Genomic DNA, 17,109 nt, shown 5'->3' on the forward strand with positions numbered 1-17,109 from the left:
ACCTTGTAAAATAGAACTGTCTATGGCACAGGAATTACTAACATCACTCTGCAAATGAAGACAGTGAGGCACATAAGGTTAAGCAAAATCCTTAATACCACAGTGACTGAGCAAAGATTGGAATCTGGGAGGTCTGAATTCCAAACCCGTGCTCTTCCTTTGAAACCACTTTCTCTTTTTGGATATCAAGATTGTGTTAATATATTCCTTAAAATAAACCCAAACCGAGAATTAATTATCTGTCTTTTCCTTTTAATCTTTGAGCAAATCCTTTGCACTTAGCATCAAAAGAAGTTACATTGATTTTCCTCTTGGACTTCTGCCTTTGTTATTTTAAGACCCTTTATTACTGGCTTCAATATCCTTTATAAGGTGCTTCTTGAGTTTCTCTTTGGCATATCTAATTTTTAGTTTGAATTTGACATTTTGAACTTTGCAGCTTGCTGTCTACACTTAGGCATTTTTTTTACTCCTTTTAAAAAATCATCTGCCTTTTTTTTTTTTTTTAAATCTTTTGAAAAATGCATCATATCCAGCTGGTGAATTTCCTGTCAATATCTCTTTAGCATGCTTTGGGAAATTTAGCAATATTAATTTAATATAGATTTTATATATGTGTTGATATTTGAGTATAATTTTATTAATTCCCAGAAAGGTATATTTAAAAGCATTAAGAAAATCAGATTTGAGTTGTTCAATCCAAAGCTGATCAACAACTTTGGCTTGCCTTTTTCAAAAAGCTTTCTTTAATTCATGGTAGAACATGTGCATTGCATGCCTGAGAATGAGAGAGAAAGAAACACACTCCATAGGGTATAGTCATGCTGTAATCCCTTTTTTCCAGCTCTCCAGCCCATTCAATCCTGGGCACATTTCCAGTTGTCCAGACTGGAAATTTGAGGGGCCTTCACCATGTGGGATCCAGCTTCTTTGAACAACGCATTACTGTTTACATTTGCCTTCCTTCTTTTTTCTTTCTTTCTTTTTTTTTTTTTTTTTTTTTTTTAAGAAATGTTTAATTATAGGACTCATGTGCTTGCCAGAGAGACAGAGAAAGATAGAAAACTAGAAATCACTCCCCAGGGGTGATGCAATCCCTTCTCCCCTATTTTCCTCTCAGGATTTAGGGCACACACACACACACACACACACATGCGCCCACTGTGAGTTTCAAGCCACTGGTCTAGGACTTGAACCATGGTGGGCCATGTGAAAGTCCAGCACCTTAACCACTATACCACCTGCTGGCCCATATGTTTACCTTTCTTAATGCATGGCAAGTCACTAAATTATAAGTAAGAGGACCAAATTTGTTGAGGTATGTGTCCTTGTGTTGCTATGCACTTCTGATCCAACTGTATAAATGGCCTTACTAAATCTAATTAATGGAAAAGGAGAAATAAAGGGAATGCCAAATTTATAAGTAGGTCAGTTAATATCACAGAACGGATGGAAGTGAAAGTCCATAAGGAAAATTTTATCCCTCTATAATTAGATTAAGTAAATATGAAGAAACTTGGTTCTTGATTAACCAAAGAATTCTTCAGCATAACTTTCTTGAAATTTTCACCTTAGTATGCTTAACAGAGGTTCAGAAAAGTCAAAAGGATGAGAAAGATCTGGCAAAATTACTCAAGTGGACACTGTGAAGTCACCCACCTTGTAGGTACTTGGGGAAGGTTAGCTATAATACGGCATTAAAAAAGATTTTATGATTAATTTTGCTTATATATGAGGGTACTTCAAAAGTGTCATATAGGGTGTGTCCTGGCATGTTCAGGGAAGCTATGCTTTAAAACTCCATCTTCTAGACAAGGTAAGACAACCTCTGTCCTCTCTCTGTCTGTCTCATGTTCTCTCTCTTTAAATATTTTATTTTATTTTAAAAAAAATTTAAACCACTTTTCTCACCTTGGGCCTTTTCTGTTTCATTTTTTACCATTAAAATTTTTTTTTGTTCTCTTTATGGTTGTTTTTGTCTAGTTTTTTTATTTTATTTTATTTTTAATCTTACTTTCCCATTCTGCTCTTCACTCTCCACACACTGAGTGTCTAGATAGGCCTAGGTGCACAGTAGTCAAGCATTTGAATACTTTTAGAGTAGTTGAAATCTTCAATGCTTATTGAACATCCTGCTTTAAGGAAGAAATTTCTTTTTATAAATCTGAGCTAATAATCTCTTTCTGTGGATACCACATTGTGAAGCACAGTGGAGGAGAGATTTTTTTTTTTCACAGAATTACCAGAAACCACTGCAGAGGCACAAGAAATATGAGAAATCAAGAAAATATCTCTTCCCCAAGGGGAAAGAACAATCCTTCATCATCCACAGACAGTACAGCAGAACTCATGGAAATAGAGATAGAGATTTCAGAATATTCATAGTGACAAAACTAAATGAGATGCAAGAGCTGAGAGACAATGAACTCCAGAAGATGTAGAAGAAAATAGACAATGATTTCCAAGAGGTGAGGGAATTCTTGAACTATCTGAAAGAGGAATTATAAACCATAAAAAAGAATTAAATGGAGCTCTTAGAGATGAAGGCTGCAATACAGGAAATAAAGACCTCTCTCAAAAGTATTAAAAGCAAGTTAGTCCATGCAGAAGATCAAATCTTGGATGTTGAAGGCAAAATCTCTGACCTAGAAAAAATAACAAAAAAAAAAATTGAGAAATTAACCCCCCCAAAAATGAGAATACTATATGAGAAATACTAGATACCATTAAGCACCCAAACATCCAGATAATTGGTATCCCAGAAGGTGAAGAAATTAATAAAGGCATTGATAATCTATTCTATGAAATCCTGGAAGAAAACTTTCCAAACCTAGAGAGGCATTCACATATCCAGACCCAAGAAATTGAAAGGACCCCACATAGAATCAACCAAGAAGATCTTCTCCAAGGCACATCATAGCCAGACTGACCAAATCCACAAACACAAGATACTAAAATTGGCAAAAGAGAAATGTCAGGTTACTTATAAAGGTTATCCCATCAGGCTAACATAGACCTCTCATCAGATACAATGCGAGCAAGGAAAGAATGAGAAAATATATTCAAAATATATTAAGTGAAAAACGGTTCCAACCAAGAATACTATACCTGGCAAAAAATGGAATATACCTTCATATGGAAAAAAAGGATAAAAACTTTCTCAGATAAACAAGACCTGAAAGAATTTGCCAATACCAGACCCACTCTTCAAGAAGTTCTGAAAGGAGTGGTCTACCAGGAAAACTGAAGACATACATAAAGACAGACATACAGAAATAAAAGAACAAAAAAGCAATGAAAGAAATGGCCAACTTAATTCTAGGGACAAGAAATATCAATAATAATGTTGAATGTTAACTTCCAGGATTTAAATGGAAAGATCAGACCACAGTAACACTGCAAATTCAACAGAAGAGATATTGAATATAAGACTGAACTGGTGAAATAGAATGTTATGACTTATGAGTATAGCATTACTGATTTTTTTTCATTATGCTTTGTTTTCCCCATTTAAGGATTTTGCTTTCTTTTGAGCTGTTGATAGGTTCAACAATTTGTCAAAATATTTTTTCTTCTTATTTATTTCTTTAAATGGAAACATAAACTTTTCTTCCTTCCTGACCCTTCTGAAATTGGAAAATATTTGGGAGTATTCTTATTTTGTGGCAGAAGGGTTATTTGCATAAGTTCAATAATACCTGTTACATTGAATCAGAAATTGGAAATACTTGTTATTGGACAGGGCTTTGACTGGAATGTCGTATCTGAAGATTATCCAGAAAACTATGGAACCAAGATAGATCTCCAGTAAGCCAACAGAAGCTCTTGACTAGAGAAGCTATATGAAAGAATTTGTACCATAAAATAAACTGGGCTTTTCCAGCCCAGCATTGTAATCACTAGAGATTTCAAGAGAGCAACCACAGCCAGAGGATTATCTTGAGGAAGACTTTGAAGGAAGAAAAAGAGACTGATCTTTGGTAGTAAATGGTCTATCACACAATACTTGGTAGGCAGGGCTGAATTGAGAAGGTTTATGTGTGACTTGGGTGCTGGGCATTTGCTTTTCAACAGTGTGAGTAGCTGACAGGTAATTATTTTCTCAAAAATATTGCCATACTGACTCTGTTGTTACAGAGTCAAACAAAATTATAACAAATATTTTGAACATTATCTTTAAAATTTAGGTTTTTGAAAATTTGAAAGTTATTAACTGTCAAGAATTATGGAGTATGAGCAAAAACATTTTTGATATGTAGAATAAATGTTCATGAGAAAATATAAAAATAAGTAAATGATAAAAAATGAAAAAAAAATTACCTCCTCCCCAAAAAAAGGTGTCATGCAAAACTGAAATTAAAATATGTGTTTATTGTTTATTGGGCGTAATGGCTATATTGCTGGACTCCCATGCAGTTGACAACAGTTCGAGTCCCAGATCCGGTGGCTTAAACTCATGCTGGGCACTTGTGTGTGCATACCTAAGATTCTAAGAGGAGAATGGAGGAGAAAGGATTGCAGTGTGGCCATCCCCCTTGGGGGATGATTTCTTGCTTTCTGTCTCTCTGTCTCTATCTTTCTGCCTAGTGCACATGCCCTATAGCAAAAACCTTTCAAAAATATGTGTTTGCTTTGGTGCTAAAAATAATGAAATTTATGCATAATATTTTATAATGGATATTTTTCATGAACTTGTTGAAGAGCTCCCATAGAAATATAATTTAATGAAATTAAGTAGATATTATTCTGTAGAATACATTGAATGGGACATTGTAAAGAGAATTAGTTGCCAAAGAACTAGAATTGAGTTCCCAAGGTCTTACTGTGAGTAGTCACTACATAATGAACTTTATCAAGTCAAAGTCCGAGCTCTTCCATAGCAGGAGAATTTGAACAACCTTGGTTGATCCTCAGCTCCAACACCAAGTAACTGCGTGATTATGTGTGAGTTTCTTAGCCTCCTTCATTTGTAAAAGGGGATAATCATAGCACCTATCTAATTGGACTATCAAGAAGATAAAATGAGGAGTCAAGAGGTGGCATAGCAGCCATGCAACTAGACCCACATGGGAGGGTCTTGAATTCATCTCCTGAGGCTTCCCTATACATGCCCATGATATGAACTGTGCTTATCTCTATTTCTCTCTCTCCCTCCTGTGTCTTCTTCTCTTTCATGGAATAAATTTTTAAAAAATTAAAAAATCAATTGAGTCAGAAATACAAGGCACTAGAAATATTTCTGGCACTTAGTGAGTGTACAATAAATGCTAACTATTATTTATGATTACTAAAATATTTAATGCTTTCTCAAACATTTTTATGTAGGTATTATTATCCAGATATTATAGATGAAGAAATTCAAATGCAGGAAAGATAAAGTAATTTCTTGAAGGCCATAAGCACCCTGTCAACTGATGGTTTAGAGATCTGAGCAGAAATTTATTTGTCTGATGCCAACATTCACATGCTTCTTTAAATAAAGTTTGTGAAAAATGCTTTGATGATTATAAAGTACAATCTCAATTTTCTAAATTAAAAAATTGTTTTGACTAAGTGATTAATGAAGTGAGCTTTCCTAAATATTCGAAAAGAAATGATCAAGTCAAAGATTTCCTAAAATCTGTTGAAATAAAAACTGAAAAGATTAGCCTACATTGACAAAAGAAGGACAAGGTGGTCCAGCTGCAGTGCTACAAATAGTAGGGTGCCATAGCACAAGGCTGGGGCTTCCTGAGAAACCCAGGTCCAGTACCTGGGCCAACATAAAGCAGGGTGGGTGTGGTAGAGTGCATGTATTTTTCTATGCAAAAATTTGGAACCAGCAGTTAGCGAAATGGCTATGTCACTGGACTCCCATGTATTTGACTGCTGTTTGAGTCCTGGAGCTGGTGGCTTAAACTCAAGCTGGGTGCATGTTGGTGCGTGCCCAAGATCCTGAAAGGAGAATGGAGGAGAGGGATTGCGATGTGGCCATCCCCCCGGGGGATGATTTATCGCTTTCTGTCTCTCTGTCTCTTTCTGTCTTTCCGGGGAGCTCATGTGCCCTATAGCAAAAACCTCTCCAAAAAAACCCAAAACAAAACAAAACAAAAAAACAAAAAAGAAGTCATGTATTTTTGGCTATGGTATGTTCTTAAAACTTGTCTTCAGGTTGATGATCCTTATTCTTTTAAAGCCTTCTATTTTGAGACCCTTTGAGAAATGGTCACATGTCATTTTCTAACATCTCTCATCCCTTTTTTGTTGGTTTATTTATCTATCTATCTATCTATCTATCTATCTTCCATGGTAGAGACAGAAAAATGAGGAAGGAAGAGACAGGGAGAGAGAGGCATTCCCAACACGGTCTTTATGCTGTCTTAGCATTATATTTTCTCTCTCTTTTTTAAAGAATTATTTTATTTTATCATTCATTTATTTTTTAATTTGACCAGAGGGAGATAAGAGAGAGAGAGAGAGAGAGAGAGAGAGAAAGTGAGAAGGCAAGCCACCAGGTCCAGGACCCAAACCGTGTTCAGCCATGTGGTAGTGTCTAGCACCTTAACCACCATGCCACCTGCTGGTCCAGCATTACATTTTCTAAGATCATTTGTCACAAATTTGGGAACTCATTATTCTTTATGGCTCAGTAGTATTCCATTGTGTGGAAATACCAAATTTTCTGTATCCATTCATTGAATATTGGACACTTAGGGTGATTCCAAGTTTTTGCTATGGAGAATAATACTGCGATAGACATGGATATTCAAATGTGTCTTTGACAGATTGGGTTCTCATCCTTTGGACTCTAAGAACTGCATTATTTTTCTTTCTTTCTTTTAAGCATTCAGTAGTCCAGAAAGCCCATAAGCAAGATTGGGACAGACATTGAAAATGAAATATTTATCTAGTTTGATTAAAAAAAATTTCGATTCTGTAGAAGAAAATGTTCTTGTTCTGCACATTTAATTACTTGTTCCTACCACAGCACCAACCTCCTATTTCCAATTAAGAGAGTTATTTTTAAGGTCATTTATTTCAAGCAACATGTAAAATTGCCATTTTTAACCTGCAAAATGACAATTTCATAACCATTCAACTTAATACAATGTGCAAAGAAGTGGGCATATGGTAGAGAACAAAAAAGATAAGAGGATCCTGCTGTTATGACACCTTTATCTAGGGGCAGCATGGTTGGAAAAATTCTCCTAAGTCTAGAAATAAGTCAGGAATATTGACGAAATCTGTATGATCTATGTCTGTCATGAAATAGCTATGATGGCCTCCCACATAGCTTGGATCACTGATCATGACCTCTAACTGGTGCTTTTGATAGTTGTATATGTTCAATAAATAACTGGTTCCTACAAGATGTTGACGGTACACAGGACCAAAATTATTTTATTACACTCTTCAATTGTGTCTCCGTTAGTCCTCACATCATTTGTCCAAGGCACTTGCTCTGTACTGTGAGCTCTGTTAGCCCACAATCTAAAAAGAATTTGAACTTTCAGCAGTACATATCTGCTAGATAACAGCAGCCAGATGGATGGAGGCCATCTCTCGTGCCATGAACATCCACCGTCCTGCCAAACATTTTTGTCCTATGGAACACAAAGCAAAACTCACTTTCATCCTGGCAAGTTTCCCTGACCGAGTGGACTTGGTCTCAGTGCTCTTATCACTCATGTAATGAATGTACTTCTCCTACTAATGTGTGTTTATGTGTATATATGTATAAAAATGAGAAGTTGGCAAGAAACAGATAAGGGTTTGTATAGATCTGCTGCCTCTGCTAGTGATAATATTTATTCATTCATCATGACTCACTCTGGATTACTGGGACTCTGCATGTAGAAACAATCCCTATTCCACATTATAAACATCTTACCACTTGTTATGCTGTGGTGGAGCTACTAGTACCTCAGTAAATACTCACAGAAGATGATGACTCTCCAGTCCCTGTTTTGTGGCAATTAACACAGAACCAATGGGAGCAATGTTACTATGCTTAAAATTAAGTGCTCAGAGAAAGGAAATAATTGCAACATGTATTTTGTAACATAATTTGTGCAGCAATTTAGATGTCACTATGTTTTCTCTTTTTTAAATGTAAAACAGCCCAGGAAAGTAATTTCACTAGGTCACAAAACTCTTCCTTCTTTTTAAATGAAATGGTTTCTTTTCCAATAGATGAGAAAGGCAATTCATTGGCCTCAGGGTATGTGAGGTGAGGAAATCAGGGAAGGCTAGCCTATTTAAAAGGATAAGAATGTGAGCAACGAAAATAGCAGTGAGGCCAGGTTCTTGTTGGCAAGTATATGATAACAGGAAATAGGGTTGATTAAAATTGCTTTTTCAGAATGAGTGAAAAAGCATACCGTCAGGAGCAAGCTGGTGGCATGGTGGTTAGGGTGCTGGACTCCCATATAACGGACCCTGGTTCAAATCCCAGAACTGGCAGCTCACTTTTTCACTTTCCTTCTCAATCTCTCTCTCTCTCTCTCTGATGAGCACATGTGCCCTGTACCAAATTAAAAATAATAAACTAATAATAATAACAAATAATAAATGAAAAGAAAGTATATTGTCATCACTCTCCTTAGATTCTTGGGTGGTCTGTCTATTGTCTGCCTCTTTCCACTTGATACTTACAAAGGGGTCTTCAAAAAGTTTATGGAAAATACTTTGTTTATGAAAAATCTATGTGCGAATTTCAAAATATGTTTTACCAAAATTTAACTCAAAATTTAATTCCATCTTTCCACAAACTTTGTGAAGTACCCTTGTACTTCTAGTTTTTAAGAGACTAATTTTTTTCCTTTTTAAAAAGTTTATCTACTTCTTTCGCGAGAGAGAGAAAGAGAGAAAGAAAAAACGCCTGTCACGGTGTCAACATTGCAAATTCACCCTCAGCTTCACCTGGATCATGGCGTGTGCTTGCCCATCATACTCAGGGAAGTTTCTGGATACCATCCCAAAGCTTCCCGTGTAGGCTAGTCATGCAGAGTGTTATGTTTCTTTTCTTTGTTTTTATACTACATGGTGGTCAGTATTCAAGGAATTCTCTGTGCCTGGCAAGTGCAGCCATTTGTAAAATCGCGAAATAATCATAATTATGACCACTTTTAAGATATGCCTGTCCAGATATTTTAAATAATCACAACAGAGACTCTAGTAATTTGTAAACTTGTGATTTTGGTTCTCTTTTCTTAAGGAAATGTTAGGTTAATTGAATCAAAGGAGAACTCCTACTAGCATCTTTAGTAACTACAGGGAAAATAAATCAGAACAAAAGGAAAACAATAACAAACAAACCCATAACTATAGAAGAAAATTCAAGTGTCTTGTGACGTCTTTCAAGAGATAAATTTCCATAGCTGAATTCTATTTCCCTTCCAGGGCTAGTTAATACTCTCACAGTTGTGAGGTTGACTCAGTAGAAGGTCCCTAATGCTATTTAGCTACTCTAATGCAGCAATCCTTAAGTGATTTTTAAATTTATTATTTTTGGGAACCAGCAGTTAGCGTAATGGCTATGTCGCTGGATTCCCACGTAGTCGACCGCGGTTCGCGTCCTGGACCCGGTGGCTTAAAACTCACACCAGGCGCGTGTGCGTGCATGCCCAAAATCCCAAGAGGAGAATAGAAGAGAAGGGATTTCAGCATGGTCATTTCCTCTCAGGGGTGATTTCTAACTTAACCTTTCTCTCTCTTTTTATTTTCTCTCTCTCTATGACAAACTCACACCCTATAGAAACCTTTAAAATTTAATTAAAAAAAAAATTTTTTTTTTAATTAAATTTTAAAGGTTTCTATAGGGTGTGAGTTTGTCATAGAGAGAGAGAAAATAAAAAGAGAGAGAAAGGTTAAGTTAGAAATCACCCCTGAGAGGAAATGACCATGCTGAAATCCCTTCTCTTCTATTCTCCTCTTGGGATTTTGGGCATGCACGCACAAGTGCCCAGTGTATTTTTCATGCTGCCAGGTCCAAGGACTTGAACAGCGCAGTTGTGTGGGATCCAGTTAACCTTCACACCATCTGCTGGTTCAAGTAATTATTTTTTAGACACATATACATCATCACCATTTCTATCATCCTTGTTTATTTGTGGCATAAGGATAAAATTTGAGATTTCATACAGTTACATCTACTAATTTATCCATGTCAAAAAATACTTATTTCTAACTAGTGTTTTCCATGAAGCCTTTTAAGGGAGAAATTCAATCACTCTTTGAGAAGTGAAAGTTGAATTTATTTAAATTTCCTACAGAAATAAATCTGCTATTGGTAAAGTTATCATTCCACTGAGAGAAAAACCTGCTAAAATTCAAAATATTTCAAGAAAGGTAATATATTCATTTGCTATCATATAAGTAGGAGAGCTAATTTTGTAGTTTTAAAGGATAGGATAAGTTCCTATCCCAGAAATTCCTGGTAGCTCAACATTTGAAATCATTCAAAGTACTTTCATTTATTTCAGTAATATAATTTCTTGTGTAATTTGGCTTATTGTGGTGGGAGTGGCACTAACTTCACCATTTTGGACAAAATGATAAGACTGGTCAGTCACATTGTTCTATGGCTTGTCACTCTAACCACCTGCTTTTAAGCATTCCCAGTAGGCAGGCTGAGGTGCAGATTTCCAAAGAATAGCATAGGATGCTATTGCGTAGCTTACCATGCTCCTCAGGACCAACTCACTGAAACAGAAGCCACGTTTGTCATTTCGTGTCGAGTTGGGAAGGCACTGGCATGGCACAGAATCAATCAGATCAAGGTTTGGTTTTGCCAGACAGCACACATATAAACAGACTATGATTTCCTCTGGCAGTAGAAGAGACTGGTTGAAGGAAGTTGCTGTAACTAAGAAGGGTCTGGAGACTCAAATTGAAGAATTTCTTTGTCAGACTCTAGAATCGCTATGAAGAGGTCTTAGCATGTGGATCTATGACCCAAGTCAAGTCATTTAGGTGTACACTCGGCTCCTGGTCCTCCGTTTTGGAACTCATTTGCAAGGACACCCAAGTTCGCTTACAGGAGTAAAACTCTTCCCTTGAAAGGTGAGTAGATTTCCTATTCCTGGGAGGTTTTAACTTTTAAAGAATAACTTAGTAAATAGACCTTTGGAAATTTTTATCTTGAGCCTAGGGAGACAATTTCTTATCATTGAAATAATCTGAATTTTGTTGATATTTTAAGTATGCAATACTTAAAGGAATTTGACGTATAAAATATTTAATTTTCCTATGTTTAATCTTCAAAATATGTGATTAAGCAATTGGTCTTAGACTTGAGATATTCAAATGTGTAAATGAATTTGATGATGTTTTAAAATACTGGTTGTCAGAATGTAAGATGTGTAAGTTGAATTCAAAGCTTATGGAAAGTTGGGTTTTTGTATTTGTAATTTTAACAATTTGAACACTAGCTTAAAAAATTCTGTTATTTACAAATTACCACTGTCTCTGTACACAAGAAGACTCCCTTTAACATCAAGACATTAAGACATTTAGTAACACTTTTTATTGACGCAGAAACAGAAGGCCCTGTCCATAAGAAGCGCTCTCTTCCTTCTCTTGGCTTTGCCCTGCCATTTTCACTAGAAGTCTTCCCTGGCACACCTGCACCTGGGGAAGCCATTTTTCCCCCACCTCACCATTCACTTAAGCATGCCTTTTTTTTTTTTCTTTCTTTTGAGAGATTTTTGCTATAGGGGTTGTGTACTCACAGGAGAAGCAGAGAAAGAGGAACAGGAAGCAGGAAATCACCCACAGGGGGAATGGCCATGTTGCAATCCCTTCTCCTCTTTTCTCCTCTTGGAATCTTGGGCATGTATGTGCATGTACCAGGTGTGTTTCAAGCCACCAGGTGAACCATGGTCCACCATGTGGGGGTTCAGCCACCTTAACCACCATGTCACCTACTGGCCCCAAGCATGTCTTTCTGAGATACTTTTTCTACTATGTTACAATCCTCTATTTTTATATCATTCCTGTTACCCAGAACTTCTTAAGGGTTTATTTCCATTTCTATTCCCACTACTTACCAAAGTTCACACTTTGTTGTCAGCATCTGCTGAGCTTGCTAAGGTGTTACAGAGGCTCTCTACAAAGTTTCATGACCTTGTTCTAGAGCTCAGAGAGCTTTATGCTTTAATTTTGGAGTTAAGCTTACCCTGTGTGAAGCAACAATGGGCGTCATTGTGCCATACAGCTCCTGAAGGCTCTGATTTACTAGTTTAGGTGGGGACTTAGGAATCAGTATGTTTAAGAAACCTCCAGAAGATTCCAAGGTACAGTCAGGTTTGGCAACCGCACACTGAACCCTCAGTTAGGTGCCTTGCCTGGAGGCTATAGGGCCCTGTGCAAATCTGAGGATAGAGGAAGCCTTAGTTTCTAGGAGTCTAGGAGAGAGAACGATTGTAGGATTTTCCCCTGTGGACTTATCTAGTGTTTGTAAAATAGCAACAGAGAGTCTTGGGTGGGGGCCAAAAAGTGTGATTCTAGAATGAGCTTGGCTTATTGGGAAATAAAGATCTTATGACAACCATAACTCTGTGAGATTGTGCTGGATCCCCTAGGCCTTCAAACGACCAAAGAAGAGATAAACACCTGGATGTCTGCACTGTCACTGAAGCAGATCAGGAACCTCTGCACGGATTGGTAGGCTTTCTGTTTCCATACTTGTGACCTCAAAAGAGAGACCACGTTTCCTTCTACCAAGTGGAAACCGGATTCGCTGCAGTTGTCCATTGAGCCACATTCCATTCAAACACAAGTCCCCTTCAATATCCAGAGAAGTCGGGAGTGATCAGGAGAAACACAAGTCTAGCAAACTAAATAAAAGAAACAACAATTCAAGATATTGTGAAGTAATGTAAAAACGTATATAATAAGTATATTAGCCATTGTGGCATATGCAAATGGACTGAATTCTCTTGTTAAAAATAGTTGTTATGGGGACCAGCAGTTATTGTAATGGCTATGTCACTGAACTCCCATATAGTCGACCACGGTTCGAGTCCTGGACCCGGTGCTTAAACTCATGCAGGGCGCATGTGTGTGTGTGCCCAAGATCCCTAAAGGAGAATGGAGGAGAAGGGATTGCGGAGTGGCCATCCACCCTGGGGGGTGATTTCTCGCTTCCTGTCTCTCTTTTTCTCTCTGTCTCTCTGACGAGCACACTCACCCTTTAGCAGAAACCTCTCAAAAAAAAAAATAGTCGTTAAAACAAAAAATCCAGTTATACACTATATAATAAGCATAGGGTGTCTGACCATACTTAAATAAAGTTTGAAACTAAGGTTGTGAAGAGAACACAAGACAATATTAAACAAAACAAAATTGACAAAACACTGTTTTTTTGTTTTGTTTTGTTTTTAAGAGGTTTTCGCTATAGGGTGTGTGCGCTCACCAGAAAGACAGAGAGAGACAGAAAGCAAGAAATCCCCCCCCAGGGGGGATGGCCACGTCACAATCCCTTCTCCTCCATTCTCCTCTCGGGCTCTTGGGTACTCACGCACACGCACCCGGCATGAGTTTAAGCCACTGGGTCCGGGATGCAAACCGCGGTCAACAACATGGGAGTCCAGCGACATAACCATTACACTAACTGCTGGTCCCACAAAACATTGATTAAAAACTTCTAAAAAGTAGAAAGAGGGAAAGGCAATACAGTAATATCACAATTCCATTTATATATTAAATTAATAGGTTATCATTTCAGGTTCACTGTTGATAAGAGCAAAGAGAAATACTGAGTAACGATGAAAAGAAACTGTAACTTTCCCAAACCTCTATGCATCAAAAATACAGCAGCTAAATATTCACGGTAATAGCTATGCAAAATGCTATGTATGTTAGGAACATATTCATAACAGGAAACTTTAACATTTGTTTTTGGAAAATGGACAGATCTAGTAGAAAAAATAACTTAGCCTTGAGAATATTGAATAACGTGAGCAACAAACAAAATAGTAGCTAGAAACATAAGCTTACATTTCTCTAAATAGAGGCTATACATTTTGGTATGGCTTTCACATAAAGTGTTCATGGGTCCAACAGGTAACCAAACAGTTGTGGCACTAGGTTCCCACCTGGCTAATTGTGGTTCGAGTCCTAGACCCAGTGACTTGGAACTCATGCTGGGTGTGTGTGTGCATGATGTCCAAAATCCCAAGAGGAGAATGGAGGAGAAGGGTGCAGCATGACCATTCTCCCGGGGGCAGGGGGGCAGGGGCAGTGATTTCTCACGCTGTCTCTCTGTGTCTCCAGTAAAGATGCACACCCTTTAGCAAAAATCTCTTTCTCTCGCTCTTAAAATAATAAAAAGTGTTCATATGCTAAACCATGGAGAAAAACTTCATAAATAGGATTTTCAGTCCACAGAGTCTAATAAGGGCTCACTAAAAACATTTTACTACTTGAATACTAAGAAATACACCATCATAAAATCTTTGGATTAAAGATAGAATAAGAAGGAAAATCAAACTATTTAAAATGAAATAAGGAGAAAACATCATACTAAATGTGTTGGTTCACAACTGCACAACTGCATTCAGAGGACATTTTGTAGCTTAAATTACTTTGTAATTAAGAAATAAGAAATAAATACTGAAAATAAAGTAACATAAAAGATAAGAAAATAAATAAAAAAGAAAATCACCCCAAAAGAGTTAGAAAAGAAAAAAAAATGAAAGAAACTAAGAATAGAGAATTAATGAAAGTCAAAGCAGAATTTAATAAAATTTAAATAGATAACAACAAAAATTCAACAATATAAATTTTTAAAAGCATTTAATACAAAGTTTTGTTTTCTGAAAGATTAATAATATGGGACTTTTCATGGTACTTACTAATGAAACAGGAGAAATAAAAAGGCAAAAAATAGGCTAGCTTCATGGTCTAGTGGTTAAGGCAGCCAGATTCCACATGGCTGACCCGTAATTTGAGTCCTGGACCAGGTGGCTTGAGAAACACACTGGGCGCATGTGTGTGTGTGCCCAAAATTCTGACAGAATGGAGGAGAGGATGTGGCAGCATGGTCATATCCCTTGCAGGTGCTTTCTCTCTTTCTCTCTTGCTCTTTCTCTCACTTTCGAACAAGTACACCTGTCCTCTGGCAAAAACTCCCTCTCCCCCAAAATGGACACAACTTGACATACCATTCACTAGACAGTTTAGTAAAAGATATTGAAAAGAGGGAAATAAAGTAAAGTATATATCCTGGCTTAACAGGTAGTAGACACTGAGTAAGTGAGGTTATTTAAATAGAAAAGAAGAATTTTGCTACTGATGAATATATCTTTCTAAGATTTTTCTAGCTTATAATATCTTATGATGTCATTGATTAATGTTAAACTTTAAAGTATCTAAACTTGAAAAACAGAAACAGGAAAGTCAATCTATTTGTTTGTGTGAGTGACACTTAGCATGATGGTTATTGGTGTGATGTACATTCAAGCCTCTTGAATATAACCTGGATGAACTGTAATGCAAGGTTCTTAATGTCATCTGCAATCTACATTTTAATAATTTCCTTTCAATATGTGTTTAAATTTTAAACTATTGTTGAGTTGGGAGAGATGAGTAATAATAGTCAAGACAGATACATGGAGTCTTCAAAAAGTTTATGAAAATTGCATATTATGAAAAAGCTATTCAGAGATTTCAATAATTATTGCACCAGAATCAACTCATGCTTTACTTTCCCAGGAGTTTTCTGAAGCATCTTCATATATGAAGTAGAATGTTACAGATGCCTAGCAATATGCTAAGGGATTAATATGTGATTTTATCTTTGATTTTAAACAATAGCAACAACATTACTTGGAATTGGATAAGCATGCATTTCATCACAAATCATAGAAGCAAAGATTGCTACTAGTATATATGCTATTTCTTTACCTAATAAAACTTGAGCTTTGTAGATGTCATATGAAAAACGAGAATGACTCTGTGGTACTGGAAGATGGAATTTAAGAAAAACACGGAAAAGTCCAAACTCAATTAAATACAAATATTGTTTCTCTATGAAATAGCTCACTAACATAACGTTTTGGCATCTGTTCTTTTACTTGATCTTCTTAAAAACTCTGACAAGCAAAGAAGGTAAAACTTTTTTTATTATATACACGAGGGATCTAAGATTCAAATATACCGGCTTGATGAAGATCACATAGCCAACCACAGGTACTGAAGACGCAGACCAGCAGTCTCATTGTATTAGCCTACTCTGCCTATGCCAAAGGGAATAAAGTAAAACCTGATTTTATTTTATTTTATTCATTAACCTATGCATTCATTCATTTGTTACTTTGTTAGCATTCCTTTTGAAAGTAAATCCTGGCTATCTTAGGGGCAGGTAGAACCATTTTAAAAGTAAATGTTAGGGGAGGACGGAGTGGGAGAAAGAAAGAGAGTGAATTAAAGGCCCTTATATAGCATACCTGGGAGCAATCCAAGCCAAACAAAGTGAAAGTTGAAGGTAAGGACATGTTTCCTTAGTTTTCTGGGCTGTAACCTCATTTTCCACAGAATGACGTGGAGCCTTTCTCTTCTGAGTCATTCGAAGCTGTCCTAGACAAAACACTGCAGTTCCAGCCTAAGGAGTAAGCCTGCGCTGGCAAGAGGATGGCCTAACAAACCTATTTTCTCGGATTCTTATTTTGACACTATGGTGATTACACAATCCTTCTTTTTTAAACACACACACAAACACAACTGTTACATCTTTTTCTCACATGGGTAACAAGAAAGCGTATACTACTGTGGATTGGGGTTTACTGATGAGGTCGTTCTATTAAATTATTTGTTGCTGGCTTCTTTGCTCCTTAGAACATGCTAAGGATTATGTGTTTGGAGGATGACAGAGAGAGCTTTTCCCCCAAGGTTTAGGAGGGGCAATGTCACTTCAGGGGAGAGAAATGTCTGTGTTAGATATGTGAGGTCTTCATAGAGTTCAAGGCAAATCCTTATGAAAAGACTATGCATGGGTTTCAAACATGCTTAAGGACTATCACTAAACTCTTGCTGTCAAATTCATGACTGTATTAGCTTAAAACATTTTTTTATTTCTGAGATAATAGTAATGTAACATACAATTAAACCATTTTAACATATATAGTT

This window comes from Tupaia chinensis, unplaced genomic scaffold (genome assembly GCF_000334495.1).
Source record: "Tupaia chinensis unplaced genomic scaffold, TupChi_1.0 Scaffold000634_1, whole genome shotgun sequence".
NCBI classification, from domain to species: Eukaryota; Metazoa; Chordata; class Mammalia; order Scandentia; family Tupaiidae; genus Tupaia; species Tupaia belangeri.